The sequence below is a fragment of the Prinia subflava genome, chromosome 3 (genome assembly GCF_021018805.1).
Source record: "Prinia subflava isolate CZ2003 ecotype Zambia chromosome 3, Cam_Psub_1.2, whole genome shotgun sequence".
Lineage (NCBI taxonomy): Eukaryota > Metazoa > Chordata > Aves > Passeriformes > Cisticolidae > Prinia > Prinia subflava.
This window is the reverse complement of record NC_086249.1, coordinates 43,228,834-43,244,631: the sequence shown is the minus strand read 5'-3', so window position 1 is coordinate 43,244,631 and position 15,798 is coordinate 43,228,834.

Sequence of the window (15,798 nt, the reverse complement as noted above, 5' to 3'; positions counted from 1 at the left end):
AGGTTTCCCAGGGAAGCTGTGGATGCCCTATCCCTGGAAATGTTCAAGACCTACATTGGAAGGGATTTGGAGCAGCCTAGTCTGGTGAAAGTTGTCCCTGCCCATGGAAGAGGGCTTGGAACTAGATAGTTTCTAAGGCCCCCTCCAACCCAACCCATTCTGTGATTCTGAAGTCTCTCCTGCCCTCCATACATCTGTTCTGAAGCTTTTGACTAACTTCCCATCAGTATTGTTTAGAAAAGGGTTTGAATGTTAAGTAATCCGTGCAGTGCTGTTTCACTAGAGCACACAGTTTTTTGATGACTTGGCTTGGAGCTGAGACCTTATCTCTTGCATCTGCAGGGCTAGAAAGAGGACTTGGCATTCCTGACAAGGAGAGTTGTTCCCTACAGATGACATGATGCCACTGCTATTTTCTGTCTAGTCCTGTGATGCTGCTGAAGCAGCTTCCTATTTTCTAGACAATCCTTTATTCCAATGAAATGTGTATGGTCCTTCGTATCTACTGAACTATTGCAATGTATTTTACTTTGGTTATCTTTTGCTAAATTTTCATCCAGAACTGCTCACTCAGAATTCAGAATTCTGAATTACCATCTTGCTGCCTAAATTCACAGAGCATTTCAGCCCTGCATATTGTGTTCTTCCTTGTTCTCCCCAGCCACATTAGCAACTATTGGTCCTATAAATACATTCCTGTCTGTTTCTCACATTTCCTTGTAACTCAAGCAGGAAGGAGGATGAATATAGAATTTGTTATAGATTGAGGGTAAAACACCAGCTTTGTATGCAAATTGATTTTTAAAATGAGAGTTACACGAAAGAGAATGAAAAATGAAGAGTTGGCCTTTTTCCATGACTTGGAGTATTGTTGCTGTGTTCTGCTCATCTCCAGAGTGTGATTTTGCCCTTCTGGCAAAGGGAAAGGCTTGGGCTGTGCAAAGGAACAGCAACTTTTTGACTTTCTGACTGTAAGAACAGCAGGATTCAAGTTTTGCAGAAACTTTTAGAGGCTTCCTGGCTTTGGAATGGAGAGAGTGAGAATTATATCAAAATATCTCCATTTGGTACTGTGATAGTTTTAATTTTTGGTTCAATGCCCAGATATGTTTTGCTTAAAAAGTACTGTTCTTCCCAAATTTCTACCAAACTGTAGCATACAGCCTGTGTCCTGCTGTTTTCAAGCCTTTTCTAAAACAAGTTACAGCGACTTTGAAGTCAGTGCAAGATTTTAGAAATAGCTCCTCTTGTGTATTTGCCTGTAGTCTGTGTTTTGATATGAAAGACAGGACGCTCACAAGCTTGGCTCTTGCTAGAAGAGGTTCAGGAGTGCATTAAAATACTGAATGTCACCGCAGTGGGAACGAGGTGAATGTTATTGTTTAAACAGATTCATTAGAAGGTCAGCACTTGGGTAAGCTCTTAACAGGAGCTCTTGATGCTTAGGATCTTTGGAAAGCTGTAGTAATTCCTACTTAGGTGCTTAAATATAGATTTGGGAGTTAATACTAGGCAACAGGATTTGAATAATCAGACGTAGCTGTACATATATATGGATGCTTCTGGGACTGCTCAAGGCAAATCACAAGAGCCCAAGTGGCAGGACTTTTATGTGTGGGGATTTTTGGGGTGTACACTGCTTGGTAGTGGGCTTTGCTACGTTTTCAAGCATTGCTTACAGATTAGTCACTTTCAAGCATGGAAATTCCCCCATTTCTTTTGAATCCCAAAGGGTAAAAGCTGTCTGCTGTTCAGAGAGGATCCAGTGCTGCAGCTAGTGATTCCCACTCTGGAGTTGTTTGGGCTTTTCTTAGGATGGTTGGTTTTCCCCCCTCTTGTAACTGGTCAGGTGGTGCTATGTGGTAACTTATTGTGCTCAGCATTAGCATCTGTCCCAGGTGAAATAGCATTTGTTACATTCTGCGCTCTTCCATTTCCATCTTTATGCATGAAGCTGAGGTCTTGTAATGTGCTACTAATGCTGTGCCTCCCTGGGGGCTGGGGTTGGCATTGCCCTGAGAAGAGCAAGAAGATGGAGCAGTCTGGCCCGGAGCCGTAATTGTGGAGAACATTATCCATGTGCAATTTTGGGGTGACAGTTCTTCCTCTGAGGTGACTACAGTGAGTGCATAGCAGAAGGAGGATTTTGTGTTGAGTGGAGATGGCTGAGTTACTGGGAAGGCAGAGGCTGAAGAGGTTCATTGCTGGAGACAGTGGCTGTTGTTAGTGCTGCGAATGATGGTCATGGGTTCCCTAGCCTGGATGCTACACTGTGAAGAGGTTTTTTTCCCACTTTCTGTTATGTCCAAGTAGTCTCCATCTTCCACCTGTTTGGTGCTATCCCAGCAGTTCCAGAGGGTCTCTGGCCATCTTGGAGGAGATGGAGCATTTGCTCCCTATACAGTAGTAAGAAAAAGCTGGAGGAACAATTGTATGGTTGGATTGTGAGATTATCTGTGCTGGGTGTAAACCCCTGCTAAGTAATTTCACTGCAGCGTTACTGTGGGCTGTGCCTAACAGGAGGCTTGTACTCCTTGAACACTTACCTGAGCACTGGAAGAAAGTAGGCAGTGGCTTAATTTAACCCTTTGGACTTAGCAAGAGGGGCTAAAATGAATGGGGTGAATATGGAGGAAAATCTTGCACAGGTTCCCAAACTGCAGGCAGTTTTTGCTTAACCCGTGTATTTTTAGATGAAGACGAGTATCGAAGGAGTCCTTGAGTGCTATTTAGGTCCACTTTTTTTTCAGCACTTACAGAGATAATAGAATTTCAGCATGAAAGTAAGTCCTCATCAGAATCTTGTGCTTTGAGAAACCTGAAGCGACAGTTATGTAAGAATGGCCACAGTATTGCTTTCAGTGAGGATTTAAGGGTAAATAGTCTTGGTTTAGTTGGGCTTGTGGGGATCATTTAAAATGACGCTTGTGGACTGAGAACAATGACTTCTGAGGCTGCAGGATCTGGTTTTCACCGCAGGCACAGCTGCAGTTTTTTTGGAAAGTCCAGCTGCCTCTGTGCTAGTGTCCATCAGGACGTGGTGAGGGTATAAATCCCACCCTGCCCAGTGGCTGTGGCATTTTGGTCTCAGGATCTCCACAAGATGTCAGTGTAGATTTATTGGATTAGATATAAAAATCCTTGTGCTGTTCCCTCCAGTAGATTAAAGCAAAAACTGTTCTAAAGCTGTACAATAGGTTTGATTGTGCTCTGGAACGTGTTGCCTGTGGAAGTGGCAAACACTGGCGTTGAGGAAGGAGGCTGAGTGTCACCCTGAAATGGGAGCAGAGCTCTTGGCTGAAACTGGCAACGCTTTGCTTGTATCAGAGTGCTCTTATTCCCTTGGGGACAAACTGCAGATGCACTCGTGCAATAAGGTGCTCTATATTTTACTCGAAGAGCTGGAAGCCTGAAGGAAAACTAGAAGGGCCATGCTGGGTGGGAGGAGGCATGTGAGGATGGTTGATCAAGTCGTGTAATGGAGAAGTGTAACTGCTGGCTATGTGGTATCCAGAGCTTACTTGGTTTCTTTCCATATGAAAAGTGGACTTGCAATGACCTGCGATGCTGCAGAGACTGGGACACAGCGTCCTGCCGAAGGGAGTTCCCCTTGACCTTTTACCTCTTCTACATAGCGGTCCCAGGCACAGGGGTGTCTGAGAGCCAGCCAGCTCTCCTCTCCTCCCTTCTCCCTTGCAGTGCCTGGTATTTTATTCCCATTTTCCCAATACAAGCCAAAGCAGTGCATCCCCCCGCCTCTCCGTGCAGCCGGGCTGCGGTCCCCGGCCCGGAGCGCGGGGCGGGCGTGGCCGGCGCTGATTCACTGCGGGCCGGCGCTGCACCGTCACCGCAGGGAGGGAGCGAAAGGTGACGGCGTTTGTCAGCGCTGGCACAAACAGCCACGGTTCAGATTTCATTGGGGAAGGGGGGAGGCAGAGAGGGAGGCCGGTGCGGCCCTCAGCCCCGTTCCCAGGCTGCCTGGGAGCCAGGTGATGGGGAAAGCAGCGCCTCATCTTCCACGTGGGCAAGCATTCGCCCACCTAAATTTGAGGGGATGCCAGCCCCTGCTAGCATTTGCACTGTGCAGATCAGGTAGGGATGGGGATGCAAACTCTCTCTTTCCTTGGTGTGTCCTCTCAGCTCATCCTGGGGACAGCTGAGATGACTTTCTGGGCTCAGGGGATTCCCGAGGAGGCACTTGTGATTTCTTGCCCTCTATGCCACAGCACCTGTGGGGCTCCACTTGACCCTTGGCCTCACTGGAGCGTTATTCTTATTTTCTTGATGGCTAAGGAATTTTGCCTGGTCAAGTGCTGGACTCTGCCCAGTGCTTGCTCCTGGCTGGGATGGGCTCCTGGGCTGCCCAGGATGTTCTGCAAAGCTGGGCAGTTTTCAAAGATGGGATAATCTTATCTTTTGAGAGAATTTTTAAAATAGAATGGATCCTGTTGCTCAGCACCACAGCAGCCACCCTGGATAATGGAAAAGGTGTGAACAAAACAGCTACTGAGATTTAAGGGCTAAGCTGTGATCTTGTTCCTCAGGTCGGTGATTACCCCCTGAAATCAAGGGGATTGCTCAAGCTAGCTGCCATTTTAAACCTCTCAAGGCTTTACTCTGAACTCACCCTAAGCCTATCTGGTGAGGAGATATTTGCTTCATGCTTTCCAGTGAGAAGGATGGAACTGGAAACACAGCCCAACAGCTGCTCCTAAAAAACCTCTCAGTCTCTTAGGCCAGGGCTTATTCCATGACATATATTACATATGGTAGCAGCAGGTGCAAAATTGTTTTATAAAGCTGGATTTAAAACCCCATAAATTATAAGAATAAAAGTGAGAAAATAAAAGGAAAAGGTGGAAAATTATAAGGCATTTTTCAAATTTAGCTTACTTTTAAGTTGAAAATGAACATTTCTCTAGTGTTGCTATCAGTGTGATCCACTCAAAAGGCACTGTTATCATAAAGCTTAATACCCTGGGAAACATTGTTCTAATGAAATTATTAGGAGTTACTTTTTCCCCCTCTCTCTCCTGAAAGCAACTTAATATTGCTTTTTTTTTTTTTTTTTTTTTTTTTTTTTTTTTTTTTTTTTTTTTTTTTGAGAAAGGTTGTTTTAGGACAGTCACAAGATATCCAGGCCTCAGTGTGGCAGAGCTATAAAAGATTGGCAGCGATACTGAGCTGCAATATCCACACACGGATTGTGCCGGTGTCATGAGGGTGTAAATCCGAGTTTCCGATGGCTTCAAAATCAGGAGCAGCTGCCAGGCGCATGAAAGGTTGCTTGCCTGAACTCGGGGCTGCAGTCAAACTGGCTCCCTTGTCACTGCAAGCTGTGGGACTCAAGGAGTGGCAGAGAGGGATGGAGGCTGCCTAAAGCCACTCAAGGCACCCCTGTGGCTGTTGGGGCTGCCACGGGTCCTGCCGGGATCCAGCAGGGAAGAGAGGGACTTCCCGCTGCTCTGCAGTGGCCAGCTGTCCTCTTCCCTCTCTTCCAGGCCGGAACATCTCGTGCTCCTTGGTAAGTGCTTTCTGCAGGTGCTTTAAAAGCCACTGTTAAGTTTCCCGGCTTCTATTCTCCCCCTCCATGGAAAAAGGATCCTAATCTGATGGGTGATTGCAAACATGAAAAATGAAGCTGAGGCTCCTTCCCTGCCTAATAATTTTTAAAGTTTGGTGAAACAAGCTTGGCTGTTCCCCTAGATCCCTGCTGTGCCTCTCCTGCTTGCCCAGAGCGCAGTGCTGCTGGCTATACCTCCCTCACAGGAGCCACAGAGGCCTGACCCTGTGTGCTGGCTGCCACAGGAGCTTTGCTGTTGATGTTACTGATTCCAGAACCAATTCCCATGTAAGACAAGGCCAGTTCCCCTGTTTGGAAAGCCAGGCTGGGGCCCCCCTGCAGGCAGATCCCCACTGGAGGAGATTCTGTGGCTGTGCATCTGACAAGGAGAGATGTTGGAGGGGATGTGCCTTCTCCCAGGCTGCACTGAGTCCCTGGGTACGTGTGTACCGTGAAGTCTGTGGGTTTGGTGTGAACCTAACCGACACCCCAGGCAGTTTTTCTGCAATGTGATGATAATAGACTGACCAAAACTGTAGCTCAAACACCCACCTCCGAGGTTTTGCCTCTGTGAGCCAAGGGGATGGCTGGCTTTCCAAAGCCTTGGCCTGTTCTATGGTGCACAGTGGGTCATTTTCATCACAGAAAAGTGATGGATAAGAGGGGAGGGAGCAGGCCCTGTGCTTTTGATGGGGCTCCTTACAGTTTGGCATCAGCTAGCCATGGAGGGGGGCTTGGTTGGCTGATGCTTGGCCCACAGCCCCCTCATCCCTGAGCCATGGTGTGTCCTGCTGCACTCCCACAGGCTCAGGGCTAAAGTTCCTGCAGCTCCTTGTGCCCCAAATTTCCTGCAATTTTAAAAGAAACTTGGGTTTCTGTCTTGGCAGTAGTATTATTTGGAGTTTGAATGAAGCCATGCAAGGCTCATTCCCAATTCTCCATGGACACTGGCAATAGCCTGTTCTTTGTCTCTTATTTTGCAGCACATCCTCCAAATGGGTGTTTAATCAGAATCCAAGGTAGGAAGCAGACAGGTTTCACTATTTAATCACCACCAAACTGCAGTACAGGGGGGATTCTTTATCCCTCCTGGAGCCATCCCCACATCTCCTTCAGTTGCCAAAGCACCGTGTTGCTAACAGGAGCAGACTAGGGTGAGGCCAAGGAGGCCAAAGCCAGAGCCATTATCAGGTCAGGAGGCCAAGGGGCAAGTCCCTGCTCTTCTCTAGGATACACAGTGCCTTGAGACCCAGCAGCATCATCTCTGGCCATCATCCAGAGCTGAGGGGTGAGTGCTGCAGTTTTCCCTCTCACCCAGCCATGAAAAAAGTACTGAAACCAGTAAATCAGGTCTTCTCCCTCCTCTCCCCAGGTGGAAATGGGGAAGGAAAAACCTTAATCCCTCCTCTTCTGGACATGATGGGAAAGAGAAGCTGTCTTTACCTTCCACTGCCTTGTAGCTGAAAGGAGGAGGAGAAAAGAGATTGTGGAAAGGGAGAAAGGAGAGGCTTAGGGCACGGATATCACCCTCAGTGACCACACTGGAGTCTGCTGAAACCTGAAATGGGCACACTGGGTGGGCAGTCTGCAGTGTGGTGGCACCCCTGCTCGTAGAGAAAGCTTTTCCTGAGTCATACAGTAACAGTACAGGGCAAACTGGGAAGGCGACCCAGAGAAAAATCTGTCCCACCTGTGGCTGTGTCAGGGGTGTTGCTGGATGTTATTTATAACATTTAATTATTACTTTTTTTTTACTTGTCCCAGTTCTTCCCAGGCAGAGAAGGTCACTCCAGCCATTGCTCAGGAAAGAAGATGGTGTTAAACTGGTTAAAAAAGAGCTAAAATCTTGTGGGTTTATTTTTTGTTTGTTTTATTTTTTTCATGATTTTGCCATTCTCACTTTGGTGAGCACTCCTACATACCTCACACAAACAAGAGTTGAGCATGGCATTTAAAAAGACTAGAAAGGGTGGAGCAGCACAGAAATATGGCGGAGAGCCTGTGTTAATACTTGGCAAACAACAACCCAAATGTTAAAACAATTTCTTAGTGAAAAGCACCAGGGGCATGTGCTAGGGTAGTGGGCAGAGTGGGCAGCCAGCTCAGCAAGGGTGAGATTGGTAGAGAGAATGCAGCCCCTGCCTGTTTTTGTGTGATGGGGGGTGAGAGTCTTTTGGAGAAGGAAAATCAGCCCTTCCTTCCAGATGGGATGGGTCTGGGCACCAAACAGGACATGCTGGTCCTGGAAAGGGTCACTTGTGACAGCGTCTCCAGGGTTATGGCCATGGCTTTCCTCTGCAGTGTGTGGGAATGGTCAGGGGCACTGAAAGAGCACCACACCTATGTCCTGTCTGTGGTTTGAGGTTGTCACCATCATGTACTCAAGCTGGGAGGAGTTGTTACTGCTGTGAAACGGTGCAGAATCAGGCATAAAATGGGAAGAAATTATAATCCTGTGGCAAGCTTCCCCTACTTATTTTGCTCTCTCTATAGTTAAAAACAAGAAGTTGAGGGGCTTGGGGTCTTCCACAAGTGTTCACCTTGGGCTGTGGGCTCAAGCCCTGCCCTATTTAGAGTGTAATCTCCTTACTTTGCTGTGGTCTGGTATAACTGTGGTGTGGGATGAACACACTCCTCTGCCCTGGCACCATGACCCTGCCCAGGAGTAAATGACTGTGGTGGCTGTCAAGTAAACGCAATAAAAAATTAAATGTAGCTGTTAACGCACCTCTCCTTGCTTTGACTCTTATAACTAGGTCAGATAGAGCAGCTACTAATTTGAGTAGTTTCTGTGGCTTCCCTCAGACAGCCTTTTTAGCAGCAGTCCCTGATTTTTTATTGGGCTTTGGAAAGACATTACCCTTTTCTGAACCATTTGCTAGACTTGCTCACCTCCACAGACAGTGGCACATGATTTTGCTGCACAGAAGCCAAAAACAACCAATCAACAAATAACTCGTGGTCTCTGATAGTCCAGGTGACGTAGGTGATTAATTGCTGAGACATTTACAGGAAGACACTGCCATACTGAGTTTTTGGTTGTGACAAATGAGCTGTGACTATCAGGGTGCATACTCTGGCTTTTCACAGGAATGGAGATAAAGATTTGAATCCGGGACATCCAGGGCTAGGTCAGTTCAAAGGTCCCTGACAAGGGTTTGTCTCTGGGATGAATGTGTGTCCCTCCCCATCAAATGGTCAGCACAGAGATAGCTGTGTTGCACCAAGGTGCTTGCAGGGGAGTAAGGCTATCTGTGCCATCCCATGCCACCCCAGAGTTCCTGAATCTCCCAGGTGAGCAACACCAGTGATTCATGCATCGTGAAGTCAAAGGGAGGCAACGTAACTCTCTAATCTGATACATGTGCAGTGCAAGCTGGGTGGTTTATTAATTTCAACTAGAGCATTTTTTTTTCCTTTTTCATTCTTTCAGAAAAAAAACCAAGGAAACAAGCCAAAAATTTGTGACTTAATGGTTTCCAGTGATGGAGAGTCCACAGCATGACTAAGTAAATTGTTACAGTGCTTAATTGTGCTGATGAAGTCAATGGAGTTACTTCAGTAAACTGAAGTTATACTCGTGTGACTGAATAAAAAATTTGGCCTAGTTACCTGAAAGGAGCAGCACTTGAAAGTCTCTGTATGTCTTTAAATAAAATTATTCTCCAGCAGAAGACGTGGAAATGCAAGACTTTTCTTCTAAAGCATACTACAGCAGTCAATCGCATACTCCAGCATACTACTGGAATATTAATACCAAATCCAAGTTGCATCCATATTTAAGACAGTTAATTGGACTTATTTCATACATCAGGCTGTCTGTTGTCGTTAGGGCTATATTGCTGCTGGCTGTGATAACATTTTTATCTGTTAACTTCCAAGCTGCTACGAGTAACACCAGCTACTCACGAAATGAGTCAGCTAACTTTCCTTTTAACTGTTTCTTCTGCTCCCTGAAGGTGTTATGAATGTTGTGGTATGACAAGCTGGTCGACACTCATTCCTTTAAAGCTTATGTATCAATTTTATTGTCACAGTAGGCTTTCTAAAAAATGGGTTCAGAGTTTGCAGCATCTGGGCAAGATATATTTGCCAGTTCAGTGCAGAGACATGAGTGAAAACAATTGTTTTGATTTATTTAAAAAGCATCTTATGATGGAAATTGGTGTTACAATATCCAGGCTCTCACTCCCACAGGAACGATTCTTACAGGCTATCTGAATTATCCAGAAAGTGGGAAGGCAGATTTATACTTAAACTGGATTATAAGGAAATACACTGCAAATCACCGCAACGAATCATTGCTAATCACAATCAATCGGAGTGATTAAAGCTCTGGAATCTCTCCCGAAGTTGGGTTAATGGATGTGAAATTGCATGCAAATGGCACTGCTGTTCCCAGTAGTAGTGCCTCTCACCCCCTCTCTCACCCATGGTATTGCAAGGTTTTCCCTTGAACCAATGTCCTGATAAATGACTTTTCCATCCTGGATGTTATTTTCACGGGAGGACTGAAGACCTTTATCCCAGAGAAAGAAGGAACACTGTAGAGTGTTACACCCTAAAAAGATTTTAGCCCCTACAGATTAGTCACACCCTTACTCAGGTAAAATACAGACTAGTTAACTTATCACAAGAAAAATGTCTGTGGTATTCTTCTTCATTTCCTGTGCTTAACTGCTGGGGCTATGGTTGCTACAGACGTCAAGGAGCTACACTTTCCCACCCCAAATGTGAACAGGGAGTTCCAGCTTAATGGTTTTTTACATACATTACAGAAATATTTTGAAGTTTAAGAAGTCTCTTGGACTATGTTTGTTCAGTGTGTCAATAACCTCCTCTGAAAATACTCACAAAAGGTAATTCTTTTTTCCAGTCCACAATATTTTCCTTATTCCTCAAATGCAAACTCAAATGTTTGCCTCATGCTGATTATAAGGGCCATAACTCAAATGCATCATTTCCAGAGGTCATTTGCTCTCTTTGTTGGGAGAAAACAAGGAATCATTCTCCAGAGGATGTTTCCTGGCTAGAGGGTGGAGATGGCTCTCCTGTGACTGCAGAGGGGCTGACAAGATGTGGCTGTGGCAGAAGCCCACTGTCACCAGCACTGTCTGGGAGCAGAGGGTGATGGATGTCCCCAGATATGTTGCTGACAAATGATGCTGACAGCACTGAGGAAGGTCCCTAAAATGTAATCCTTAATCTGTCTCCTCAGTAGCCCAGAAAGGCTGATGGGCTGGTGGGGTATAAGAGAAATTGAACACTTCAAAGCCAGATCAGGACGTCTTCCTTCACTGCACTGGTGTGAACTTCGCCTGCACAAGAGAAGCCTTTTGTAATGTCCCTATGCTTTACCCTCATCACAACCCACCAAAAGAGAGACAGTGAAGTCCCAGATGAGCCATCACCCACCTGTCCATGCCCCCTGGGAGACAGATGTGAATGTCTCCCACCTGCTCTGGGTGGGAGGCAGAAGGTGTGCCCACAGACATCGGCGCCGGCACCTGGGAGAGCAGTGGTGTAATTGCTGAGTGGTGAATACCTGTTTGTCGTGTTCTGGAATCTTCCCCCTCCTACACCCACTCCATGTCCCTCTTTCCTATTTGGAGGGGAGATTATCTCGCCCTGGAACACCCCAGTAGCACCACGGCTTTGTGCGACTCTCCCCATGTGGCAGAGGTGATGGTGAGGATGATGCCCATTGCAAGGAAAGCTGTGCACCACAGCAGCTGCTCCCCCTGGGCTGCTCTGCTGTTAAATGCCCTTTTGCAGTCATCTTCTCCAGCTCCTGTGCTACAGTAAAGGGCATCCACTTGGTTTCTGCTCTGCTGAGAGCACCATCGGCTGGGGTGGGGTTTGTAGCCTCTGAAAGAGACTCTGAAGAGGTGCCAAAAGTTGCTTTAGGATGTTTCTGCATCCCAGCAGAGCAGGGACGTACCTCACAGGCTAGGGGAGGTGACCCAGATCTGGTGCACCGTATCTCCCCAAAGGGTGTTGCTGCAAAGCAAAGAGGCACTTCTTGATGCAATTGCTCCTTCGTGACAGGAATTAGGGAGGTGTGCTTTAATGAAGAGTGGCTTTAGCTTCATCCTGAGTCCCTGTGTGGGAGGATTGCTCTGCTGTGGGCCAGCACTGTGGGTGGGTTGACCCTGCTCCTCCACACAGCCAGTGGCTCCAGGCATTACAAGACCACCGCTCTGGCTGTGGCCAAATGTCACCTGAAATCGCTCTTTGCTGGTGAAGGAGGCAATGGTGGTCTGGACTGATCCTTGTGCCTTCTGTAGAACAATAGCTAAGCAAAACATTTGAGAAGGAAGAAAGTAGCGAGGGGAGAAAAAACTCCTTTATTTCTGTCCTCTTTTTTTATGGTGATTTCTCATGATATCAGGATACTTGGACGGACAGGCCAATACGAGCCACAGCTGATTTGAGCCAGAAGATTTTAACAGGGCAAAAGGGTCAGCTGGCCATGGAGACTGTTCATCTTCCTCCTATTGTAAGTCTTTGGGATGTCTCCCTAGGAGGTCTGCTTGGGTTTAATGCTCCCTGGAAGCACTTGGGACTGCCTCCACAAGCACCTAAAGTGCTTAATGTTTCTGGAGCCTACAGTCCATCCCTACAAGCGTGCACAAGGTTTTGCATGTGCCAGAGTTGCAGCTCATGGGTTATCACAGAGCCTCTTCTGTTTCATTTTGTTTTTCATATGTTTTGTAGGTATTCCCCCATTTTTACCCTCAGCTGGCACTTATTAAGTTGCAGAGGATGCTCATCCCAGGCTTTCATCCCAGGTTATCCAGATGGCTGCCAGAGAGGCTTCAGGTTTGTTCTTACTTTCATCAGCCGTTGTCCCAGCATATCCCTTCCATGGGAGGAACCTGGCATGTGACCCTAGCACTGCTCCTCTGTTCCTGTGACCATTTCCACGGTTTGCATGTTCAAGGCTGTGTTTTGCTTTTCTACCAAATAACTCACTGCTGGAATGATCCCCTAACTTTCAGCTGACCATGAGATGCTGTGTTCAGCAAACACAGGTCTGTTCCTCAAGTTCTTTCATGCTGCCTCTCAGTGAAGCATCCCTTTCCAAATAAGTGTCTCACTTCTAATGGTGAAGAGTCCCATTCCTAGTCAAGGTGATGTTTGTGGCACTGGACATAGCTGTCTTCTGAAAAGTCTCTCCTGCTCCTGTGTACTATTTCTCTTTCTTACTGTGCAGGCTGTACATGCTCTGCTTCTCAGTAAGTACTAGAAGCCTTGGTCTGATGACTCTCGTGAAAAGGTTTTGTTTCTTCTAAGTGGAACAGATCTTTGGAGACCCAGACACTGATAGTGTGTGCATCTTTCTAAGCCTTTGACAGACTTCCATGCTGTTTCTGTAAGTTCATCCTTGGTGCTTCTTGCTGGTGTGTCCCTGGGCTCTCAGTTTGTATCCCCTTTCTGCTCACATTGCCTTAAATTAGTTCTGCCTACCTTCACGAAAAGACAAAAAGTCCTCTAACATTCCCAAGGTTCTTCAACACCCAGGAATCCCTGGTCCCTGCCACAAGGTTCCCTCTCTACCCCTTGCCCTGCCTCACCATTGCTCTTTGCCTTGCCTCCATTTCTGATATGAAATCAGAAGTAGTCTCTGCTGGTAGGTGAGGTGAGCCCTGTAGAAGAGTGGCTGTTGAAAACAAGTCTTTGTTAAAGTAACAGGTTAGCAGGTGAAGGGAGGAATCTGAGAGGGGGGAAACCTACTCCTTGTAGTACCAGTACGAGCTGACTCCATCTGCTGCTCCTCCAAACAAGAATATTCTGGTGTTCTAAAGGCCATTGGTAATTCTGACTTTAATCCATGCAGACTTCAAAGTCATTGTCAATCTCCTCACCCTTTCCCAGCTCATTTTCAGGTCTACATACTGATTTTTAAGTGGCTATTAGGACTACAATACTGGCATGGCATTTTAAAGTAAATTTAGTAGCAGAGCTTGAACACTAACAGATTACTAATTTCTGTATCTTTTATCAAAGTGAAGCACAAAGATTGTCTTAAATCATAGAATGATAAAATGGTTTGGATTGGATGGGACCTTAAAGATTCTGTAAACTCATAGCTAAATGTAAACTTGTGTGTTTGATAGTACTGTGTAATAATAGTAACGATGGTATTAATAAAATACTATTATTAGTCTTTTATTGTAGGTCGAGGGAGGTGATTCTGCCCCTCCTCTTGACTCTCAGGAGGCCCTACCTGGAGTGCTGCATCCAGCTCTGGGGTTCTCAGCACAAGTAGGGTGTGGATCTCTTGGAGTGAGTCTAGAGCGGGGCTGTGAAGGTGATTAGAGCAGGAACACCTCTCCCATGAAGGCTGAGAGTGGGGGCTGTTCAGCCTGGAGAAGAGAAGGCTTCAAGGAGACCTTAGAGCACCTTCCAGTACCTGAAGGGGACTACAGGAGAGCTGGTGAGGGACACTGAACAAGGGCATGGAGTGGTAGGAGAAGAGGTAATGGCTTTAAAATGAAAGGGGGTAGATTTGGATTGGATTTTAGGAAGAAATTTTTTGCTGTGAAGGTGATGAGGCACTGGCACAGGTTGTCCAGAGAAGCTGTGAATGCCCCATCCCTGGAGGTGTTCAAGGCCAGGTTGGATGGGGTTTAGGGTGATCTGGTCTAGTGGAAGGTGCCCCTGCACACGGCAGGGTGGTTGGAACTAGAAGACACCTAATGTTCTGACCAACCCAGACCATGCCATGATTCTGTGAAGTCAAAACTGAAGACCACTTAGCTCTCATGTCTCTCAGGCCAGGCTTTGGATAAGTGAATTTTCCCTGCCTGTCTTTCTTCCTCAGCTAACCTTCCTCAGTTAAAGGTGATTGGCAAGGACTAAACCCATAAGTTTTAGATGCTTGAGTCCTGGCAGATGAGTCTTACCCACTGCTAAATAAAGCCACACGCAGCTTCTTAAACGCCCATCTCCCCAGAAGCCTTGTACGGCAGAAAGAGGACTTGAAGCTGCTCTTCCACCTTATGACTGGGAAGATTGCAGGTACTTTCCCCTTTGCCTGGAGATATTGTTAGAATGCAGCAGAGGCCCATTTTAATGCCATAAAAGGTTAGTTACCTCCATTTTCCCCCCAACTTAGCTGAGCAAAGGTTTTGTGTAAGCCACATGCACTATACTGAGAAACAGGGCTTTTCTCCCACGTTCTTGCTGTGCCTGCAGTGATACGGCTAACAAAAGCTGTTGTCTTCTCAAAAGGAAAATCATACATCTGAATTGTTTCCAATGGCCTGGGTTGCTCTTTTGGTTTCTAGCTAAACACACTGCATTAGAAGAAATTCCTGTCACGAATTGCCTACTTCCCCTACCAAGCCCTTGTGAATCATCCACCAGGGAACAACACGGCACCGCTACCGTGCTGAGCATAGCAGCTGCCAGGCTGCTCTCCTCGTCTGCTGCAAGACGATGCCCAACGTGAGCACTCAACAGCTCTTGTGGGTTGATAATATGAAATCACATTCAAAATTTTTGACCTATTTTTCACCCCAGTTGATGCAAACAAGATATGCCACCATGGTGTTTCAGAAGAGGTTTCCAGAAACTTTCTCACAGCAAGGCTGCCTGTGACAAGAAGTGTAAAAAAGTCTCTGCAAATCAGGGAACTTATTCTGTGGTGCAATCTGTGTAGGAAAAAGTTCACTCGCCACTTTTTGCTTGGCTCTGCCAGTGCAGATTCAACATCTTGCAGCTTCGATTCCCGCAAAGCACTCTCAAAATATTTGTCACAGTCTGCTTTTGCTTGAAACCTACAGAGCAGAGCAAGCTGTGCAGTGCAGCATGCCAGCATGCTTGTGAAAAATCCCTTCTGGATGCCTGTCACTGCTCTGCTTAGCACTTTGCACTCTGTCTCTAGCCATTTTCTTGACCTTGTGTTTACCTCCATGGCACTACCCACTTCCTCGCTCAGCTGCAGCTCTTGTTGGCTGGCTCAGGCACTGCTGCACAAACAGCAATCTGTCAGCTGGGCCGTAACCCCGCCGAGGAAGAGATGCGCTGATTTCATCTGACACTGGCACACGAATTGGATTAAAATATCAAAGAAAGGATCTAGTGGTGTAGGTGTTTTTGTAGATCCGTTTGCATGACTTCACAGATGTTGCTCAAATAGATGGTTTTTTTCTGACCACTAAGAAAATCTTGATCACAGAGGAGGAGTACTACCCATGGTGTAACAGTGGTGTGTGGGATGAGGAGTT